Source organism: Choloepus didactylus, chromosome 2, assembly GCF_015220235.1.
Source record: "Choloepus didactylus isolate mChoDid1 chromosome 2, mChoDid1.pri, whole genome shotgun sequence".
NCBI lineage: Eukaryota > Metazoa > Chordata > Mammalia > Pilosa > Megalonychidae > Choloepus > Choloepus didactylus.
Genome location: NC_051308.1, coordinates 208,833,422 through 208,850,449, shown reverse-complemented (window position 1 = coordinate 208,850,449; position 17,028 = coordinate 208,833,422). Strand labels below are relative to the sequence as shown.

Below are 17,028 nucleotides of genomic sequence, written 5' to 3'. Positions count from 1 at the left end.
TTCCCCCCGCCCATCGAGTGGTGCAAAGATGGCGCCCACATCCTGCTTCCGCTTTGTGATGTATGTGACAACCCTCTGTATTCACCAATCATGCTTGTATGCGTGGCGTTTGCCCATTGGATATACGTAAGGTTTATAAGAAAGTTCCCGGGCAGAGCTCGGAGAGACAGCCCACAAGGAGCCGCGCCTGACGGCCGCATCGAGGTTGTTCTCCCCCGAGGCGTCTTGCCCCGGGCGGAACCTGTAAAGAGGATGATTGCCTAGTTCCATTAAAAGCCTACATGCTTCACTGCTGCGAGTCCAGAGTGATCACGAGTGCGTCGGGTAAGACATTGTCCGCACCCTCTCTCCCCTTATCTCTCTGGTCCCCATCGCCGGCCGACCGAGGACTCGAGGCGGGGCGGAGAAAGCGCCGGACAGGAGCTCAGTCTTGTGAGGATACAGCCTACAAAGCAGAACAAATCACTCCTGCTTGGCACCTCCCATAGCTTCCCACATCGTTCAGGATAAAGTAAAAACCCCTTACCAAGGCCCACAGGCCCCCATGAACTGGCCCCTGCCTACCTCTCCTATCTCCCAGCTCACCCATGCCTCTTGCCCCTACTCTGTATTCCAACCACACTTTCTTTCTTTTCATTCCTTAAAATTGCCACTGGCTCTCCTGTCTGCCTGGAATGCTCCTCTCCAGCCTGCCTCTGCCCCCATGCTCTGGGGACCCCGTACTTGTCTGCCACAACTCCTTTGCCCAGCTAATCCCTACTTATCACTCAGTACCAACTGGAATATCTTTTCCTCAGAGAGTCTTCTCAGATGGGATCAGCCCCCTAACATGCTCCCCAGAAGTCTGTACTGTCCCCACTGTTCCTAACTTGTTCAGTGCCAGTCTCCTGCCCCCCACCCACCTGACTGTGAGCTGCTTAAAAGCAGGAACCATGTCATCTTTGCCACCCCAAATTCCTAGCGCCTGACACAGGCCTGGCATATAGTAGGGGTCTGTAAATATTTGTTGAGTGAATGGATAGCAATCTAAAATAAACATTAAATTAACAGTATTTATTGTTGGATAGTAGAGTTATGAGTCATTTTTAGTTTCTTCATGTGACATATTGTGTTTTCTAAAGTTACTCCTTTGGAAACTGTATTAATGTTATAATAAAGAAAAAACAAATATTTTTTTTTTCTTTTTAAAACCTACATTAAACTAACAGACATTTCTACCAGTGTGTGTTTTGTGAAGAGGGAAAAGTTCTGTGATATGCTTGATAACTGCTTTTTTATTGATTCACTGATTTCTTCTCGTATCATTCGAGTGTTTTCCAGAGTCACATTTACCAACTGTGAGCCATGAAGTCTTGTGGGGCAAAGACTCCAGGTAGGAACGGTCCAGGCAAGGCATGCATCCCTCTCACCTCCACCCACTCCCACCCATAGTCCACGGGATCTGGCACCCATCTCCTGACAGGGGCTACTAGACTTGGCACAGGAGAACACCACCTACCCAGGCTGACAGCCGCCTCCAGACCGAGGCAGGATCTTACCCTCACTGGACATTTACAACCTGGGGATCTTGTTGAAATGCATATTCTGATTCCATGGGTCTCATGTAGGGCCTGAGATTCTGCATTTCTAACAAGCTCCAAGGTGATGCTCATGACTTGATCCACAGACCACCCAAGATGCAGACAGTTAAAGAGGAAATGCACCTGTTGTTCTGCAGAAGGAAAAGACACTTCAAGATGAGGGAGACCAGAGAAGGCATCAAGAGGAAGTGCATTGCAAAACTCCTCAAAAGACTGCTGGGATTTGATGAGGCAGAGGTGACAGAAAAGAGGTGGGAGCTACCTGGAAAAGTCCAGATAGAAAACCATTATGCTCAGAGGGTGGTGAATAAAGCAGGGTGGTTGAAGCAGGAGATGGGTTTGGTTGTAGAAGAGAGGCTGGAAAAGTGGTCTGGGAATGGCTTATGAAGGGCTTTGAATGCTGGACTAAGAGGTTTGGCTTTAGTCCTATAGGTAGTGAAATCTGACATGACTTAAAGAAGATGTTTTACAGAGTTCAGTGTGACCCTGAGTGCAGAATCAGAGGAAAGCCTGGTAGCAGGAAGAGTGGTCAGGAAGCCTCTCTACCTGTGCAGGTAAGAAGGGTCACACTGCTGCAAATAGCTCAGGTGAGAAGAGGAAAGGAGTGAGCAGAAACAAGGGTGGGAGAGGATGCCTAAAGGTAATGAAGAGGAAAAGTAGAAGAGGGGGGAAATGGAATCCAAAGTGACTTACAGGAAGGGTGGGGGCTGAGAGTACCATCAGCAGAGCTTGAAGTGCCAGAGGAAAACTCTGGGTGAAGGGGAAAATCAGTCCTCATTTTGGACATGATGAGTCTGAGGTAATACTGCAAATCCCAGTGGAGGCACTGGGTAGGTAAGTGTATTCACAGCTGTTGCTCAGCAGAGCAATGTGAGTGGGCAGCCTTTGGGTGTTCCTCAGGAAGGTGGAAACTGGGGTGTGGAAAAGAAGGAGAATGCCCAGAACAGAGTGCAGAGTGAGGAAAGGGCAGGAGGAAATATCTACAGAGAGGTCTGGGGTGGGATGGGCTCCACTGAAGGAGGATTGGTGATTGGGAGTAAGAGGTCTCAGAGAAGATGCTGTGACATGCGTGTGGCCAATCTGGAGTCCTGGCCAGCCCAGGATGAAGGAGGAAGGCCACCAAGATGTAAGGTGGGAGGGGAGGGGCGCCCTGATTCCCACCCAGGAAAAAGAAATCCATGAAGGGGACCAGGTCTCCTGGGAAGGGTCTGGGCTGCAGCAGGGTTCCAAGCACTTATTCCAACTCAGCTCTGAAACAAGAAAGGCAATCCCCACACACACTTGTGTGTGCACATGCACTTGCACACTCACGTGGCTACAAAACCCCCAGGACAGAGCAGAGAGGGGGAAGAGGTCTCTAGGTCAAAACCTCGTTGCCGGTGATAATATAATTTATTATCAAGTCAGGCCCCTTTTGGGAGTGAGCAGGGACGCTATTAACAATCGCACCTGGACTGCCGATATAAATGAGGACTGTCCCAGGTAAACCCAGCCGTATCTAGTATCCTCCAGAAGATGCCCATTTGGTCCCTCTGCTCCCCCTTACTAGATAGAGTGTGGGAACTGACAGGCGGCAGGGGTAGGCAAAGCTCATCCTGAGAGGCAGGGCCCCTGCTGACAATATTTGTGGATAGGAAAACGCTCCCCTCCCAGACCCGCCCTAGTCTGAGCAACGATGGCCCCAACCGGGAGAGACGCAGCAGCACCACGGACAGCGGCGGCGGCTCGCGCCCCGCGCACGGCCCTCCCCTCGCCGGGCGCCCGGGTGGGGCGCGAGCCAGGGCCGCCGGCTCGGCGGGATCAATATTTCATGGGGGGGAAGGGGCTCTGGTTACCAGCCCCGCGCCGAGCCGGAAGGCGCCGCCCGCGCCCGCTGCCTGCCCTGGAGACCGTCGTCGGAGCCCAGCATACCCCCGGCCCCAGCCCAGACAGACCTGCCCCTCATTCCCGGCACACATGCCGCATCCTCAGCCCCTTTCCAGGGCGCAGACCCGCGTGCATGCCACACGCCTTCACATGGCCGCTCCGACACACCACTTGGCTGGACACACTGTACAAAGAGGACTCACAACACGCACACACCACACCCTGCATGCAAGCCGCCTAGACAGGGCACTCAGACATACTGCGCGTGCTGCGCCCGCAGGCACACACACACAAACACCATATGCGTCACAGATACACATTACATGGAGATGCGTCCACCACAAACCCACATGCACACCACACAGACACATGAGACACTCCACCTCACTCACAAGCTGCACAAAACTCACTCACAGAGACCCTCAGACATATGGCTTGGAGCTACATTCACCACCAACACACATGCACATCATACACACATGCGCAGACACAAACTTAAATGCTACAGGGAGACTCTCTCCTCTCTCTCTTACACACACACACACACATCACATACTATACCTTCATAGAAATCCTCAGGCACTTATCACGGACACACAAGCACACATCCTACCTTCTATCCAGAGTCCCTTCTGGTGCCCAGGCTGGCCCTCCCACTGTGGACATGGGATGGGGAAGGACACAAGCAGGAACTTCCCTCCTCCCCATCTGCCTTCTCATCTTTGGCCCTAGGCTTGGGACCCATCAAAAATCATGTGTGTCCTCTGGAGCCTTCTAGAGTCTACTTCCCAGTCCCAAGGGGCAGGTAGCCAGAGAGGCACAAAGAGGTGGGTAAGAAGCAAAGAGCAGAGGAGAGAGGACCCTTGAGACTCCAAGGCCTCCTGACTTAGTCCCTGGGCCCAAGCTCTGGGGCATGAGGCTCCATGGACTGCCTCACCCTCCTCTGTGGCTCCCACAGCCTGAGGGCTCCCTGGGACTCAAGGCCGCTGGGAGGGCCTGAGGCCCTGAGGCCTGTGCTCTGCATGGGACCAGGAGAACTGTGGAGTCTGAAGTTCCTTTGCCCCCCAGGAGCTCCTGAGTCCTGGCTTCAGATAAAAGGTGGCAGCCTGCCCCACCCAGATACCCCAACTCCAAGAGCTCCCCTCTCAAGCAGGCTGTGGGTGGCAATGAATACAAATCCCCCTGTCTGCAGGAAAATCATGACAGGATTTTCCAACAGAAACCTAAGCCAGGGCACGAGGTGCAAGGAGGGATCAGGCTGGCACAGCAGAGAGACATCCCCAAATTTTCCAGGTGGGAAGAAAGGACTTCCAAGATTATCTAGGCCAACAGTCCACGTCTCTGACAGCCCATACCACTTCCCAATTCTACTGTATACCACCTAAACAATTTCTGAGAAATGCACATATTCCTATATTACTCATTCTTTTCTTTAAATTGACACTTTTAACTTAAATACATTTATTTTAAATAAACTTTTTTTATGACTATAAATATAAAGCCAATGTCACTAATAAAACCAATATAGTAAAAGCAAAGCTATATTATGAGATTTTAACCATGTGGAGTTGCCAGTCAAGACTTTGAGCCCAGCCTGTGATCTCTCTGTTGAAAAGGGAGAGCAGCAACTGTCTGAAAGGTGTTAAAAATAGACTAACAATAAACTGACACCTTTTTCCTGGGAAAATCTTGGCCTTGACAGAGTTAAAGAGAACCAACTTTCTTACTATGTGAGTCAAAGCAATGCAATGGCAGGTTCGTGAGCCATTGAGGGTCATCTGGGGTCTCACTGAAGGCACCTCCCCATGTCTTAGGCTGCTCAAGGCTTTCCCACCCCCTGCAGGAGCTCGGGCACAGTGGCCAGCTGGCGTCCTGTTTGTTGCCACAGCCCTTTCTGACAACAAAACCCTTTAGAAATTGCTCAGCTTCCCACTTACAAATTATCATCACACCCACTACCTCTATCAGCCTCAAAGCAGGGGTTACCATCCCCATTTTTGAATATGAAAACTGAGGCTCAGAAAGGTTAAGAGACTTTCCCAGAGTCACACAGCTAGCACAGGGTGCATCCACAAGTAGCAGGAGATCTCTCAACATTCACCAAATGTGTTTCTACTCTATCCACATCCATCTGTCCCACAGACAGGAGCCCTTGCTCCAGGTTGGTCCCGCACCGGGCAGTGAGGAAAGAAGGGGGGTGGAAACCTGGGATCTGCCTGGGAGGCCCTCACAATCCCAGAGGGCAGACAGGCAATTGGCAAGCAGCTGAGGTAAGAGCAGTTAAGCTCTTTTACTCTGGAGTCATGCTGTGTGACTTAGCCTGTTAATGCCACCTCCCTGTGCCTCAGTTTCCTTGTCTGTGAAATGGGGATAATAATAGTGCCCATTTTATGGGGTATGATGATTAAGTGAAATAATGCATGAGCATCGGGTCTGGCAGAGATGCAAAAAATGTTTATCATTAGGGAAATACAAAGAATAGAATCAATACATGTAAACAGTGACTGGGAAGGGGAGCTGGTGTGGTCCTTCATAGAAGAAAGGAAACGAGTTAAGTCTTAGAGGATGAATAGGATTTTGGCAAGGTGACGTGTCCTGACTGCTCATGCCTTCTTCCCCTGTACCCACCCTGGCACTGTCAGGATTCCAACAGATGCCTTTTGAGGTACTTGCCCAGCTAATAAACATCCTCTTTCTCTGAGGTGGTCACCAATAGCCATGTTTGCATGTCTGACTTTGTGACCCCTCCTAGCTGGCTGCATTTAATTGGACCAGGGTGGGCACCTGATGTACTCAGAGCCAATCAGATCAGTCTGGAATTGGATCTGCCAAGCCCTGAGTTCTGAATGTGGCTAGAAACAGGGGTCACAATACAGGAGCTGCAGGTGGCTCGGTGCCTGCAAAAGGAGAAAAAACCCAGTGTGTAGAGACAGGAAGGTGAAGACAAACCAGCTGGGAGAAACACAGACATGAGAAGATGCAGAGAATGGCTGCTTCAATTTCTTCTGGCCTGCCAGGTTCCACCGTGCCTGGTGCTATGATTTTTCTACCCCTCCACTGCCAGGCATCCCTTGTGTCCTGGTAATTTAAATGCTTCTTTATTACTGACACTAGCTTTACTTAGTTTCTGTGTACAAACAAAGATCTAATTAAGACAGGGGAGAAGCTGAGAGCTGGAGATACAAATAAGAACAACCCTGAAGAAAAATAAGCACTGTGCCTGAGCTGGAGAAGCTGTTTAGTGGGAGACAATGAGAGAGATATAGACTCTGTATTCATGTGGCCAAGGAAGAGGGGCGCTAACTCTGTCCAAGGAGGAGGAGAGGCTTCACAGTGAAGGTGGCAGCTGAGCTGGTTTGGAGAACGAAAGATGTTCTCCAGGGAGACAGAGTGGGGGGTGGGGTGCATTACAAGCAGAGGGAACAGCAAGTGCAAATGCACCGAACTACAGAACAGCTTGGCGTGTCAGAGGAAGTATCAGGAGTTCAAAGGCTGGTGGGAAAGCAGGAAGGATGACGCTGGAGAGGCAGTCAGGCCCAGATCATAAAGGGCTTGGAATATCATGATAACAAGCTGAGGCCTTTTCCTGTCAGCAATGGGGAGTTATTGAAGTATTTTAAGTAGCAGGGGGTGGCAGGGTCAGTTCTGTGTTTTAGAAAGATTGCTTTGGGGCTGCACAGGGAAAGGATTGGAGGAGGCACGCCTGGAGGCAGGGAGATGCTGTAGGAATGCTTCATTTATTCCTTTCATTCATTGAACAGTTCCTTGCTGTGTACCTACTGTGTGCTCACCAAAAACAGGACTCCTAACCCCACTGAGTTCACCATCTAGCAAGAATGAAAGACAATGAAAAAGTAGTTCAGTTATCATAAGTGTCATGAAGAAATACCAGGTTCCATGGAGGGGGCGGCATTTGTTTACAGGTTTTAGGCTTCCCTCAGGAAAGGTATCTGAAGGATAAGTAGGAGTTACTTGGACATGGGGTGTGTGTGTGTGTGTGTGTGTGTGTGTGTGATGCATTCCAGGATGAAGGAATGGCATGTGTGAAGGTCCTGCAGCTTGTGGGAGAGGGAGAATGGTACAAGACAGTATACAAAAGGCAGGCAAGGACCAGATCACACAAGGCCTTCCTTGTAGGCTACATCAGTGAGTCTCGCTTTCACGCCAAGGAAATAAGAAGTCTTGGAAGGGTTTTAAGTAGGGAAATTACATGATCAGACATTTATCTTTATAAGATCACTCTGGATACAGTGTGAAAAATGAAATGGAGTTGGGGCAAGAACAATTTGAAGGCTGTCACAGTGGCCTAGGTGAGAGCTGATGGGAGTCTGGAGGGGGTGGGTGGGAGAGGGCTGACAGACTAGAGATTTCCAGGCGAACTAACAAAACTCGCTGAGGACTGGGTGTGGGATGTGGGGGTGAGGGAGAGGGAGAGGGAGGTGTCCAGGAGAACTTCCAGCTTTCCCGTTTGAGCGAGTGGGTGGATGGTGGTGCCAGAGATGAGCTAGGGACACCGGAGGCGGAATTGGTTTGGGCAGGTGGTGCTGGGGAGCTGGGTTTGGACCTGAGACTGATTATCTATGACCCATCTAAGTGTAGTCCAGCAAGCAGTTAGACATGCAGGTCTTGAGCCAGAAGAGATCATTAAAGTCAAGAGAGTAAATGAAATTACCTGGGGGTGGAGGGGTGGGGAGTAAACAGTGAGAAGAGGACCCGGGACAACTCTAAGGAACCATGACAGCCGGCCTGGGGGTGGTGTGACCAGAAGCTCTGAGCTTGGAAAATCAGAAGCACTGAAATCCAAAAATTACCTTCTCCCAGCCCCAAGAGGCATCTGGCTTTGGCTTCTCTTCTCCTGGCCCAGCATCACACTGTTGGCACATGGACTCCTCAGCTGAGAGTCTTCCCTTCCTGGCTAATTCTTCCTTCTGGACAAATTCCTTTTCACCCTTTAGACCCAGCCCCTCCTACGTGAAGACTTCCCTGGTCAAGGCATGCACCTGGCAGTCTGACAATCTGGGTTTGAATCCCAGCTCTAGCCCCTCAACAGCTGTGTGACTCTGGCCAAGGAACTTGCCCTCAGTTTCCTCATCCGTACAACAGGGATAACAGCAGGACTAACCTGTTTGCAGAGGAGGATGTGACATGCTTATAGGGTGCCTAGCAGTGGTAAGCACTAAATAAGCATCATTATTATTGACATCCACACACCCCAGCACAGTTATGCCCTCTGCCTTCTGCCTCTTCCTCCTGGGACCTCCTGGGAGGTCTGTGTCTCCCCTACTTCTTCCTATACCTGCCCCTATCCAATTTGCAGGACCCAGTGCAAAATAAAAAAGTGGGTCCCCTTATTCAAAATTATCAAGAATTTTAAGCGGTGACAGTAGAACGTTTAAACCAAGCATGGAGGCTTGAGTGACCAGAGTCATGACGCCAGCCTTGCCCCCATCCCTAGGGCCAGCCCCAACTAGGTGTCATCCTCTCTGCAATGGAATAAAAATGCCAACTGACATTGAGATAGGGCTTTATGATTCCCACCTAGAATTTCACTTTATCCTCCCCATAGAAATAACATCAAGCCCATTTTAGCATTGAGGAAACAGAGGTTCAGAGACAGGGAGTGCCTTGCCAGAGGCCACCCGGCAGTTGAACTCATAGCTGGGATGTGAACACAAGCCAGCCTGGTGCCAAAGCCCTGCCCCTCGTCCTCTAACTGCCAGGGAAGCTCGGGGGAGCTTGGCCCCAAGGGCTGAGCTTGGAGCTTCATCAACAAGGCTGAGAGGCACCTCAGCCCAGAGAGAGGGAGCAGCTGGGACTGGGACTGGGCCCCTCCCTCCTGGGGCAAGTCACATAAACAACTGGCTCCCTGGGCACCAGGCTGTGCACAGGGAATGAGCTAAGAGAGGTCAAAAGGTCACCTGAGAAGGCTCTGTCTGCAGGTCCTAACCCCAGCCCACACCCTCTGGAACTCTGACCCAGCCTCCTCTGCTTAAAACCCTTCAGGGGAAGCCACTGGCCTCGGGATAAATTCCCAGATCTTTAGTGTTCTGGCTGTGCTGAGGCCTACCCCACTCTCTGCCCTCTCTCCATCTCCATCCTCCCTCTATCCCGAGGGCCTCCCTTCACTAGGGCCGTAGCACATACTCTTCTCCTTCCTCAACCCTTCATCTTTGCCTCAGCTCCCTTTCATCTTTCATACCTCAGCCATCCCTTCCTCCGGGAAGTGTTCCTAAGGCAGGAACAGCACCCCCAGGGACAGATTCCCGAGGCTCCCTGAATCCCTCCTTTTAACACACACCACCTGCACGATGACTGGCTCTGGCTCATCTCCTCCCTAGAAGGGAGGCTCATGACGGAGGGGCTGCCTGCTCTACAGAGCATGGCACATCAGAGGCGTGCAGAGGGCCACCTGCATCTTCCTGAAATGGAGGCAAGAGGCCCCTGCGTTCTTTCTCCTCTTCTCTCCACTCCTCCCCAATCTTCTTTTTTCTTGCCCGAACATCTTGAGCTCAAGGTGTCAGGAGCCCAGACTAGCAAAGGAAAGAGAACTACCTTACAGTATGCGCCCTCTCCCTGCCAGCCCTGGGCTGGGTGCTGCACGTCCAGTGGGGTGGGAGCTGGATGAGTATAAAGCGTTTTTGTTTTCCAGAGGAGACAAGCCTCAAGTGGTAACAAAGCCTGGGAGTGGAAGATACAGGACTTGAACTCAGGTCTGGCTAATGCCCAAGTACCTGGCTTCCTCTCTGCCCCAGACCATGCAACCCCCGTGACTCACCATTTCCAGCCAGTGCACCCACAACCAGAGAGTTGTTGTTTCTAACCTGCAGCCTCACTTCATAAACACCCCAGCCAGCAAAGCTCCTCTGTCAGATCAGCAAAATCCCCCGTGTAGGAGACAGGCCCACTGTCAGTGAGAAGACAGTTCAGAAGTCACCCTCTCCCCCGACGCAACAAAATGCCAGCATGGGAGAAACATCTCCCCATGTCAGCCAAATGCTAGCGGGGCAGTCACCCCATTGTCAGCAAAATGCCAGCCCAGGAGGCACATCCTGCACCCATGTCAGCAGAATGCCAGTAGCAGAGACACTTCCCTGCACCCCGCATCTGCCTGGGCCTGTGACATGGGTTGGGGGTGCACAAAGAGAATCCTCCAAGGTGTTGCTACTAGGGTGGGGGAGACTCTAGGGCCAGAGCTGCTGCTGCCTGGGGGGAGGAGGCTGCAACTAGGGAGTGGGGCAGACTAGGGTGAGAGTTCTCACATGGCACTAATGAAATCAACCACCAGCCTGCTCCCCCCTCCCCAGGGACCCTCCAGGCTCCAGCTGATGCAATGCCCAGGCCGGATAATTGTTTTCTTCCCTCCTTAAAGGGCCAGCTGCTGTTGTGGCTGCAGACATCAATCAGACCCCTGAAAGACCCCTTAGAGTGTAGCATCTGGGCAAGGAGAAGGAGAAGCACAGAGAATACCAGCTTTAGGTCTGGGCTCTGCAGAGAAAAATCCAATTAATGTTCAAAGACCAGAGGGTAGGCAAGCAAAGGGGTTTAGAGTGATAATAGTTGACTGTGACAGTGTCCCAGCAACCCAAACACACACACACGCACATACACACACACAGCCCTGGGAAAGGACCACACCTGCCTTGTCCCTGCTGGATCCTTAGCACCTGGTTCCTGCAAGCCTGCCCCCGGTGAGTCCTTGGCACAGGACTTGCTTGTGTGGTCAGCAGTTATCTACTGAGCTCCCCTGAGTGCCAGGCACTGTGCTAAGCAGTTCAAATCACCATGTCATTTACTCCTCCCAACAGACCTAGAAAGTGAGTCTGTTTTACAGAAGGAGGCTCAGAGAGGGGAAGTGATTTCCTCAACATCACACAGCTAGAAAGTGGCAGAGCCTGTATTTGAAGCCAGGTTTGCCCAACTTTAGGTTCCATATTCTGCAAAGGGTTGGGTAGGTATGGAACCCCAGAGTTGGAGACCTCTAAGCCAGGCAGCCTGCAGACCCCTCCCCACCACCCTCAACCAGGGACTGTCCATTAAACTGCCCATATGCCCCCAGGGACAGTTGGCAGCTGCCTGATTACAGACTAATAGGTGGATGGCAGCAAATGTGGCGGCTGGCTAGTTAACCCCTTGGTGACCAGACCCAGCCCAGAAATACCCTCCCTCTACCACTTCATGCCCCAGAGACTCCAGACTTAAGAATCATCATCATGGGCAGAGGACAGGGATAAAGGGACAGGAGACTTCCTCCCCACACCCAGACACCACCTCCAGGGTTGGGGTGGTATGTTGACAGCCACCCAGGTTCCCCAGCCCTGAAGGGCCACATCCAAACAGCCTGCAGGTGGCAGTGCCAGCCAGGGCCCCTTGTTCTCTGGCCTTGGGCACAGCAATGCCCACCCCAATCTAGAACCACAGATGCAATGGGCCCACCTGGATTTCGATACGTAGGACACTTGGAAGAAACCCTCTCTTCAGTACTGGGCTGTCCAGAGAAGGTGATGGGGGGTGGGGTCCAGGCAGCCAGGAGGTCAGCCAGGGAGGATACCCTCCCCCTGAATGAGAAGATGCCCAGGTTGCTCACTGAGGGTCTTACGAAGCCTCCCTGCACTTAGGCTCCCCACTGTGAAACTGACCAACTGCCTTTCCCAGATTCCCAGAAGCCCCCTTTTCCCACCCTAGGGCTGGGGTGAGCACCACTCCTTCATCTGGCAGGGGTCCTCTGGGCACCGTAATGGTGTCACATCGGAAGAGAAGAGTGACTGCTTCCCAACCAGAGCACTGGGCAGCAGGGAGAAAGGCAGGCTGCCTCCCAGCTCCCTTTCCAGGAGTGATTTTAAACACTTTCCATAAATGCCATTCAAGGCAATGCTGTTTAGGATCAGGGCCCCAGGTGCTCTGAGGATCAGCAAAGAACTCAAGGCTCTGAGGCCCCCACCCCATTTTTCAGGCTTCCCTCGAACACTCCATGGCCCCCTCTCACATCCTAGCCCCCACCCCACAACCATCCACACGCTGTGATCATCCCCACGGGCCTCCGCCCTCCCAGACTCTGCACTCATTTCCCTACGTTGCACCTCACCGCCAGAGCCCCCCCCCCCGCAACCTATGTTTTCCCCGTCACCTGGACCCTCGCTTACCCCCGACCACTGTAGCCCCCTCCCCACGTCCACTCCCGGGCGAGCAAGGCCTGCTGACTTACCCGAAGGTGTGACGGGGGTCCAGCCGGGGAGAGGGGCTCAGCAGGCCGAAGCGGCCCCACCAGGCGGGGCAGGTGCTGCCCCGGGACCCCGCCCCGCGGACCCGGCGGTGGGCGCGGCCCGGTCCCAGGCGGGCGGCGGACTGCGAGGGGGCAGGGACGCGGGGCGGGGAGGGGCGGCGAGGGAGGTTCACGGGGGCATCGCCCGCCACCGGGCTGGGCAGCTCTGCTCCGCCCGCCTGCGCTGCCGGCTCCGCAGCCGCCACGGTTCTCACCGCCGCGGGGTGCAAAGCCCAAGCTTTGGCTGGCGGGAGGTGAGGAGGGAGGCGGGGTCTGCTGGGGGCGGGGCCTCTGTCTGGTGGGCGGGGCCACCGGCTGGGCGGGACCCACGAGGGGCGGGGCCTAGGGGAATCCGGAGCGTCTAGGTTTGCCTAGTTGGGGGCGACCTATGCTAATAAGGTTTTGTGGGGGTGGGCCTCGAGGCGGCGGGATCTAAGGGGCGCCTCAAGCCCCTCCATGTCCCTGGGACGCTCCTGCCCCACGCCTGGCAGCCCTCTCCACCACCACCTCTACCTGTTCTTTCTCTTCCTTCGTTCCTTTCTTTCTCACCTCCTAGGACCTCACTGACATCGCGGTTTCCCCTGCCCCAGCCTGCAGCAGGACACCCTAGAAACAGCTTGGGCCCTGCAATCTGGCCGACCAGATCCAAGGATGTCAGATGGGGAGAGAAGAGGGAAAGAACTTACAAACATAAAGTCCATTTTATAGATGAAAACACTGAAGCCCAGCAAAGCGGAAAGACTTGCCTGAGTGCCTGCTATGAAGAAAAAGACTTTATAATGTCTCTCTCAGACACAGAGAAGGGAGTAGGGTGACCTGCCCTGAGACCACATTAACCTCCCCTCTTCTGTCCTCACTGTTTGTCCAAGGGCAGTGGTTTTGAACTCAGGTCGATTTTGTCCCCCAGGGGACATATTGCATTACTTGAAGACATTTTTGGCTCTCACAACTAGGGGGTGCTACTGGTGTCTAACGAGTAGAGGCCAGAGATGCTGCTAAACATCCTATAATGCACAGGACTCTCCCTCACACCAAAGAAATAATCAAAATGTCAATAGTGCTGAGAGTGAGAAACCCTGCTGTAGGGTCTGGCATCTGCCTTATTGAACTTGCAAGTCACCCTGGGACCTGAGGAGGATGCCGTAGAAAGTCTCTCCTAGGGACACGCCTGCCCAACTTGCTGTATTTAATCATGCTTAGGGCTGGTCAATTCCACTCTTGGGCTCCAGTGTTCTCAATTCCATTCATTTACAGAGGGGACAATATTATTAATATTTGCCTTCCTAATATTTTGCTAGAGGCAGACATAAAAGTAGAGGGGATGAATTAAAGTATGAATGGGGAGTGGAGGTGGGAAGAAATAGGAAAATTAGTGGGATGAAATGACCCTCCTGGGGATAGCTGGCTGTGTTTTCTCCATACCTCTTGCCCTGCCTCATCCCTTTTCTCCAGGTCTGTGAGAAGGATAAAATGAGGTCCAAGAATGTGGAGAGGCTGAAGCTGGGTCCCACAGCTGGTCAGAGATGGAGCAGGGATTTGTCCTTTTGTTCATTTATTAATTAAGCTTTTGTTATTGTTAAATCCACATCAGGCCTGGAGGTAGGGCATGTGTTGTGGAAAATGCTCTGGAGAAGGAAGAGGGATAGATTAAGGAAGGCAAGATGGAGGCCAGGGAAGTAGCTGGAGCAATTATGCAGGTGAAGGATCAGGGGGTGGGGGGAGTAGGGCCTGTGAGGAGTGGGATAGAAGGGAGGAGTCAAGTTGTCTCCATGTACCTCATCACAGGACATGTAAACGGGGGCTCCCTTTGCTGGTAAGAAAGAAACGTTGGACTTTCTCTCTGGAGAAATGTGCAAATGTACATTTTACATCCACTTTCAGGGACTACAAAGCTCCATTTTGGCTTCCAGAAGGATTGGGTTGCGGGTGTGATTAGATTCTTAAGCTTATGTAGAATAAACATCCAGGAATTACAAAAAAAAAAAAAAAAAAAACTATGAAAAAAGTAATGAAATCTAGGGAAAGTCGTGATTTGCCTTACCTGATATTATAAAGTCAGTGTATTTAAAGCTGTATGATATTGACAAATCAGTGGAACACAATGGAGTATAGAAATGGATCCAACCACACAAGGGAGTTCAATGTATTTTAAAGATAGTACTTCAAATAAGTGGAGGAAAATATAGGTCTTTCAATAAATGAGTGAAATAACAGGCAAGTCGTTTAGGGAATAAAAGAAAGCTACATCCTTACCCTAACCCGAAATAAATTCCAAGTGGAACAAATATTTAAATAATAAAACCACAAGTTACCAGAAGGAAACAAGTGAATATTTTAATAATCTTGGAAATGTAAAGCCTTTCCAAGCATGATGAAACCTAGAAGCCATAAAGGAAAACATCGATAAATTTGACTATAAAAATTTCTATAGGGAAGAAATGACCATAAACCAGTTTGAAAGACAAATGACAAACTGTAGAGCATAGATCCCAGGCGCCATCCACTCAAACCGCCCCTTGGGCCTGCCAGCCCCGCCCCCAAGTCAGGAAGATGCGGAGCAGGAGGGACAGCCGAGGCTGTGAGAGTCGGCGCCGAGCACTTGCAGAGGCTCCTCCCACGGCTCCCTGGCCCGCGCCCACCTGGTCAGGGGCCGGGAAGCCCTGGAAATCCCAGCCTGGCCATCTGGGTCCACAGCAGGTGTCTTCGCACAGCAGAGCCAGAGGCGGCCGGGAGGCTGCTCACCACCTCCCTCGTGTGCTCATCTTGGGAACTGCAACCCTCTGTTCTAGCCCCTGCAGCCTCCGGCATTAAGGCGGAAATTTTTTTTCTTAAAATAAATAGCTAATTTTTTGAGGGAGCTAATCATGCTCCAGTCATTGTCCCAAACACTTAACATAGTTATTGCATTTGACCCTCAAAACAACTCTTCGAGGTAGGCGCACTTTATTATTATCTCCATTTGGCAAGGCAGAGCCATGAGGCTTTGAGAGAAGTGACTAGTCCGATCTCTAAGTGATGACACAGGTTTTAACGTCTGATTCCTGTCCCCATCTTTTAATGTGAGAAAGTCACGTCCTTGGGGGACTTCAATAAAGCAAACGATTTTTGAGGCTTACCTTGATTCAGGCCTTGTACCAGATGCTGGGGTTACAGAATTGAGGAGAACCGCGGGAGACAGGCAGAGAAACATTTCTGATATAGTGAACTCTGGAAACACAGCAGAGGTACCCAGAGATGACCTTGAAAATAAGCCTTCTGGAGTTGTGGGAGGCATGAGGAGAAAGAGTGGGGTGTGGTGGAGGAGCAGGGGTCTATGTGACCTGAGTTTGGGGATTGGTTGGAGATGAGGCTGGACAATTACACCAGGACCAAGTGAAGGAGCTTGGATATAGAAGAGATTGGGCACAAAGGTTTTGAAATCTTTCGGTTTGACTTGGTGCAGGAGCTGCCTGCTCTGCCAACCCAGGTGACTGCTTTGTTTGAATCAACCAGGTCAAAGAGTCAAGGATGTGAGTAAGAGCCTGTGCAAAGGCCCTAAAGTTGGTTCTGTGAGTCTCAGTTTCCTCATCTGTATAATAGGGATATTCAGAGTTGTGGGGATTAAATAAGTTAATATGTGTAAAAGATCTTAGACCCGGGACTAGGGCACAGTAAGTTCTCCATGTTTCCATAAGTTAATTCAAAAACAGTGGGAAGCCACTGAAGGGTTATCAGCAAGGGAGTTAAATGAGAAAGTAGCATTTTGAAAATGTCACTCTGGCTGCAGAAAGGAGCATGGATTAGAATAAGGAAAGAGCAGATCCAGGGGAAACTAATGAAGAGACTTTCAGGGATCCACTGAGAACTGTAAGGCATTTGGACCAGGGGGGGAACAAAGAGAAAATGGAGAGATTTTGTAGTTTTGGTTGTAGACTTGGGGGCTCCTAGCTTTTGGCCCAAGCAGCAGGGTGGGTGGAAGCCTGGAGGAGGACCAGGCCTGGGAAAAATGCTGAGTCCAGTTCTGACCATGTTGAATTGGAGGTACTGTGGGCATTCCAGATAAGGTATGTGTGGGCAGCTGATTAGTCTGGAGTTCAGAGGGGAAATCAGAGCCAGAGACCTAAAATTGGGAAATGTTGGCAAATAAGTGGTAACTGAACCTCCATCATGCCCTATGTGAAATTATAAAAGATAATTTTTAAGATTTCTATGGACTCTACTATGTATAGGATTCCAAGTGTTGAGGTCAGTAGGACCCCAGAGACAGAAATATCATGTGACCTGAGAGATTTGGCAGAGGCTCTTTGAGGATATTTGCTATTCTTTCATCTAACTATCTTTTAC

The 17,028-nt window shown here is 51.3% G+C and overlaps 1 protein-coding gene across 2 annotated transcripts in view; it reads right to left on the bottom strand.

The window, feature by feature from the left end:
- Positions 1–12,811, bottom strand: part of RIMS3 (regulating synaptic membrane exocytosis 3) — a 42,268-nt gene extending 29,457 nt beyond the window's left edge. The window contains exons 1-2 of one of the 2 annotated variants that reach the window (XM_037827563.1): positions 12,649–12,811; positions 11,880–12,001 (exon numbers count right to left, since the gene is read on the bottom strand). The gene's annotated coding sequence lies outside the window, so the exon portion shown is untranslated. The remainder of the gene's footprint in view (positions 1–11,879; positions 12,002–12,648) is intronic. The other variant, XM_037827562.1, reaches the window with a different exon arrangement.
- Positions 12,812–17,028: the final 4,217 nt, after the last annotated feature.